At 43.6% G+C, this 5,883-nt stretch overlaps 1 non-coding gene across 1 annotated transcript; it reads left to right on the top strand.

Annotated features, from left to right (window-relative positions):
• Nucleotides 1–1,631: 1,631 nt before the first annotated feature.
• Nucleotides 1,632–1,720, top strand: trnay-gua. Its single transcript is given in 2 exon segments — nucleotides 1,632–1,668; nucleotides 1,685–1,720. It is a non-coding gene; the product is annotated as a tRNA-Tyr (tRNA).
• Nucleotides 1,721–5,883: the final 4,163 nt, after the last annotated feature.

The raw sequence follows: 5,883 nt of genomic DNA on the forward strand, positions 1-5,883 counted from the left end.
GGCTTTTTACCATCATCTCTTCAACACAGAAAATATAGAAGATGTGAGGCTGAGCCAGAACGAGAGAGAATTTTCGCTGGTTGTCCTGCCTCTGTGAGACTTGAGTGATGGAAAGCATTTTGGACCTATCACGGTTATTACAGTCTGCGCCATTGCAATGTGTGTGTTACATTTTTAGGGAGCTGTACACCATACTCAGAACCATAGCAAATCTGCACTGCACCGTATTTAAGATAAATGAAGCGCAGAGCAACAGCAGAGGTTTCAATGAAAGCATCGACACTTTTCCATCCACCCTCAGAAATCCTCACTCATGTTCCTTTTTAAGAACTCAATCTATATTAATGTACACGTTTGAGTCCTCTTTCAAAGTAGATTATCGGGTATTTTTCAATTTTTTGAGTCAACAGTGGAGGCTGACTTGTCAGCCCATTTCCTCATATCATCTGCGTGTGTCAGATGTTATGTTAAAAGGCTAATTTCCGTAGATTTCACCGTTGGTGTTTTGTTCTGTTTTTAACTCCCGTGGAAATCTAACCTCTGCTTCCTTTCTGCAAACCCCAGAGTCAAAATACACTTTTAGGCTTCGCTGGGATTACCGAGGGGTTAGCTAGGGCCAGAGGAGCATTTGTATATGTGAGTCAAGGTGGATGGGGTATCTGGAAAACTCTTTGGAAACTGGGTTAAGGAGCAACTTTTGGAAGTGAGATTGCTTGGGGTGTGAGGGGGATTTTAGCTTTCGGAGCAGGAGCCTTTGCGGCACAGAAAATTAGATTTTCCTGCTTTTTCCTTATTCTATTTGAGACGACTGAAAACAGAAACAGGAGACTCCCACTGTAAGCAAACCGAACGAAGAAAAGACGGGAAGAAAGTGTAAATATAGCAGGGGTAGGGTGTGTGAGTGAGTAAGCTGCTGGTCCAGTCTGAACAGTGTGCTGTGGGGTTAATTAGGCGTATCAGCAACTAATCCCTCTCCAGGGTCATCTGCTGGGGTCAGGCCTAAAAAGAGAGAGGTCACAGCAAACATCCGGCTCAACGCATTAATGATGGGTTTGTACTGCAGACCTGTGTGTGTGGGATGTCTGTCATGTGCCGGTATATCTGATTGCATTTTACAGGTTTTCTTCTGTACCACACTAAGCCTGTTTATATATTGACAGAACTCAATAAAACGCTGTACAGAGCAGCTGTAGGTTTCTGCTAACAGGCCTCAGCGTCTGCCGTCAGGAACAGTATTGAATACTGGCCTCGATTATTGATCAGTGATTACAGTGAAAAGCCTTTACTGTATTCAGATCAGCCGGCGTGAAGCTACTGTAGGCCACGCGGGACCGACTGCTCTTTGTGTGTGCACCAGAGTGTGTGACTGCTGAGCAAGGACAGGGATTAACACGGAAACGCGTACACATGGGTTACACACACGCGCATTCACACACAATCCCAGTCGTGTACAATGACACATACGCCACAGGGAGAACACATGATGCAATCAGGTTCACGCACCGGCAGCAGATGCTTTCTGTGTTCAGCTTTCATGGGTTTTCATGCAGATTCTAACTCCACACTACTATTTTAACAGAATATTATGACCGAGATGCGAAATTGCCTTACGTAGATGGTCCACGATGACCCCTTCGATAGCTCAGTTGGTAGAGCGGAGGACTGTAGAGGGATACAAATGGGCATCCTTAGGCCGCTGGTTCAAATCCGGCTCGAAGGAGGTGGTTTTTGGCAGTTCCTGTGTTGGTGGTCAGTGGTGGGTGCATTGGTGGTCAGTGGTTGGTGCTATCTGCGTGACAATGAGAGGAAGATCACTGAAGATACCTTTATTTGGGTTTTGACCAATTACTGCACCACAGAGAGTGATATATTTGGTCCATCTCTTTCTCTCTGCTTCCTCCTCTAACCATCACGAAAGTTGCGGGTCTATTTTTGTGAACATGTGTCAAGACTGGTTTTGTGACACTGTTCTTTCTAGATTGTGTTACATCTGCTTTTCATCTGCCTTCAGATACGCCTCAACTCCAAAACAGAAAAGACTTTATTCCGAAGTATTATGACCTTACCCATTATTTGTGTCAGTGCTAAGGCAGCCTTTGTAAGAAACTGGTGCCTGTTTCAGGGAATGAAGGATTTTTTGAAGTCTCACCTGATTGAAGTTGGATAATTAAATTCCACTGTTGCATCATTTAAAAAGATATACTGGCCAGTGCACACTGGCTGTAACGGATTACAACAGAGTTAGTAAATGACATCTATGTCTTATACTGTTGCCTTTTACTTCCTGATGCTGCACATTCATAATATTATTTCAGTTCCAGTTCTTGACTGTTGCCATTACAGCAGCAACTCCTATGTTTTGTTTTTACAGGAAGCTGACCAAGACACACCAAACGTCTGCCGATGTTTGGCCACTGATGAGTGCCAGGGTCCGCATGCTGAAAGTGAGTAAACCAGTGAAACACAGTGATGACAGTGAGCAAAATGACAAAGTTCAGAGGGCACTGACAGAAGGTGCTGGTTTCCCAGTTTGATTGATGGCTACAGACTACATCACCTGGCATTCAATTCTTATCAGAATATGGGTAACATTTGGATTATGTTATTGGCCGTTTCACAGTCGTTGATACAGAGGAAGAAAAAACTTTGCATGCAATTGGAAAGTCATACAACCAATCAGAGACTTCTGCAATATAGTTCCACTGCCCAGAGTTGATGTGTAAGACTACCCCACTGTTAGCCTTCTGTCCATCACCTCATTGAGCTCACCAAAACAATCTGATTGGCCCGGCAATTTTCCACCCCAAAAATGTTGAGGTGGATTTGGTGTATCTGAGCATTAAGACATTCAGAGGTAGTGAAATTAGTGAAGTGAAGTGAAGTCAGTTATACTTCTTTTGGGAACACCCTAAATCAAGAAGGTGGTGATGTGATTTAAAGCATGAGAGAATGAAAAATGAGCAGCACTAAATGTTTGGTTGTGTATGTGTGTGTGTGTGTGTGTGTGTGTGTGTGTGTGTTTTAATGTAATAAAACTAGTCTTTCGCCAAAAGCCAAGTTGCTATTCAGCGATGTCTGTTGTATTTCACGGCTGACACACTGCATCCTGCAAACTGAACTTTTACCGTTCCTAATAAAAACTTTGACATTTGTATTTCATTTGAGCATGACTGATAGCGATATTACAACTCGTTAAACACACTATCTGCCTTTTGATCGGGCGCTGTGAGGCTGCTGTGATTGACAGCTCTACCTGGGTGGCAGGAGGCAGTGACAGCTCTGTCACTGTGGAAACAAACACAGCAGGTCCACCAGCCAATCGGGTTTCAGTGAGAGCCCCGGGGATTCATCTAACACATGCTGAAGACTTCCTCAAGACCAGAACGCACACAAACACACACACATGTACATATATTATTCTGCGTGCTATACAGCTTTGTTAGATATATGAGCGTATATGTGCTAAAGTTTATTTGTGTGCATACGCGCATGTGTATTGAGCTGATGTGTGTTTTCTCTCCTTGTGTGGTGGGGTCTTCTTTCGACACCGTCTCTGGGTCGTTGACGTAGTTGTCATGGGAGACTGCTCTCTGGACCTACGCGCACACACACTCACACACACACACACACACACACACATATATGCATACACACACACGTCAGAGGAAAGGGGTCAACTTGTATTAAAAGACCAAATAAACGGAGTGTTCACACCATCAACCCACCGCAGACAAGAACGAGCAGACATAGGACGGGAAACCGCCGCGAGGAATTGTATCGGGAGGCAAACGTCTCATGAAGCGAACGTCACCGCATGTGTGATCGTGCTGTCGTCTTTAGTAGACCCAGTTAGCAGGAGCATGCTTTTCTTTCTACCTTCTTCTTCTTTACCCTTGAGTACTCTGTGTTCATGTTCAGCCATCTTGCTCCCCCCCGGCGTCCTCTCTGCCACTCCCGCTCCCTTTCTCTCTGCCTCACTCATTTTGCTTGCTTTATCACGTCTCCTTTCAACTCCTTGTATCCCTTTCTGTGTTTATTTCATTCCTCTTCCCTCCCCGTCTCTGTTTATGTCTCCCGCTCCCCTGTCCGTCTCTTTTTCCCTCTCTCCGGCCATCATAAATCGCTCTCTTGTTGGCTGTTGAAGTGTGAGGAATGGCAGATCTGATGGTTCCTCACAGCTGTTGCAGGCGTTCCCAGGTTCGCCACACCGCGCTGCCCTCCGTGGTCCCGGCTTTCACAACTGACGGCAAAATATACAGGACATGAATGGGGTTTTAAATATTTGAGCTGCTTTGATGTGTGTTTGAGTTATCTGACAAAAAAAGTCCAGCAAGTGAAAGCGTCTCATCTTGACAGATCTCATCAGACATAAATAAGGAGGTACTTTTAAGCTGTCAAGCAGCACAGCTATTGCTATATTTGATACTACTTGCTTTATGAAACATTGTGGAATTCTAATAAGAAAGTCACTGCAATCAATGAAATACAAAGAGCGGTTGATAAGTTCATGGCCTCGACAGCAGCAGTCACTTTAAGAAAACGTAGCATATTTTTCAGCACAGTCCACTCCTGCAGTTACACACTTTATCTTCTTTGTAGAGAACCTTCAATCATGGTGGACCCAATTCGAGTTGCACCTTCTTCACCATGCTGTATGAAGGGACACCCTCACCTAGAGTAGCCACCCTGTCCAAGCCCATAGGGACCAAGGTAGCAGAGGACACGAAGATGGCTACTGTGATGGCTAGTGACTTGTAGTTTGCAATTATCCCAAAGAAACCACAAGAGCTGAACCACATGCACATATTAACAAAGACTGCATCGAACCTTTTAATCGTGTTGTGTAAATATGTATAAGTGCACCTGCTAAGGAAACTCCATGAGAGGGCAGGAGCAATCCTAAGAAGACATAAAGACACTGAACAGACTGGTGAAGAAGGCCAGCTCTGTTCTGGGCTGTCCCCTTGAGCTTGTGGAGGTGTCATCTCTGATGGAAAACCAGTCCCAAAAAACACTGTTTCGTGTCATTTGTTTTATCTGCACAAAACAAGTTTTGCACATTAATTCTGGGAGCAGTGTCGTTTGTGCTGGTTGTAACCTGATGGTAAAACCCAGACCCCAGGGGAATCAACACATGGAGCTTTATGCTAAGTTAAGCTAATGGTAGCTGATGACCGAACATTTAATCATTTCATCTGTATCCAAGAAAACAAGTAAGCATATAAGTGTGAAAAAGTATTTTAGAGAGGAAATATTGTAAATGTAAAGGCGTGGTGACATCTGCTGAGCAAGGTGTCCTTTCACTTAATATGTTTTCTTTTCCCTCCCTTGGGAAATTGCATTCTACATGTACACTACAAACAAATAAATCCTGTATCATCCCCCACCCAGAAGAGTTCTGCTACACTTTTCTGCATACATTAATGCTAACCTTTCAAAAGACTCTGCTGTGTCAACAAAACAACATCGATCCCAAATATGAATAAGGGACATAATTAACACATTTTGTCCATTTGTCCACCATGCAATCCAGTATCACATCATAACAAATGTTTCTTTAAGTGGAACTGAACATCTAGTAATGATGAGAAACCAGTTTAATCTAAAATGATAGAAACTTCAGGAGTCTCCATTACTTTTTACGGCACGATATTGTTTCTTCTCCTCGTTTAATGACTTTTAATGCGGTTTTTGGCCATTTTTCATTTTTCTCCACATAATCTCCTGCGTACAGTATGCCTTTTCATTCCGACTTGTGTTTCTTGTTAAAGGTTTTTATGTGTTACACACGGTGCTTTGAATCGCCCTATTAAGCAAACTTTCCCTGTCATAAACATCACATATTACACTTCAGCCTCTCTCATGTGAATGGGCTGCAGGTGT

This window comes from Mugil cephalus, chromosome 21 (assembly GCF_022458985.1).
Source record: "Mugil cephalus isolate CIBA_MC_2020 chromosome 21, CIBA_Mcephalus_1.1, whole genome shotgun sequence".
In the NCBI taxonomy this organism is placed as follows: Eukaryota; Metazoa; Chordata; class Actinopteri; order Mugiliformes; family Mugilidae; genus Mugil; species Mugil cephalus.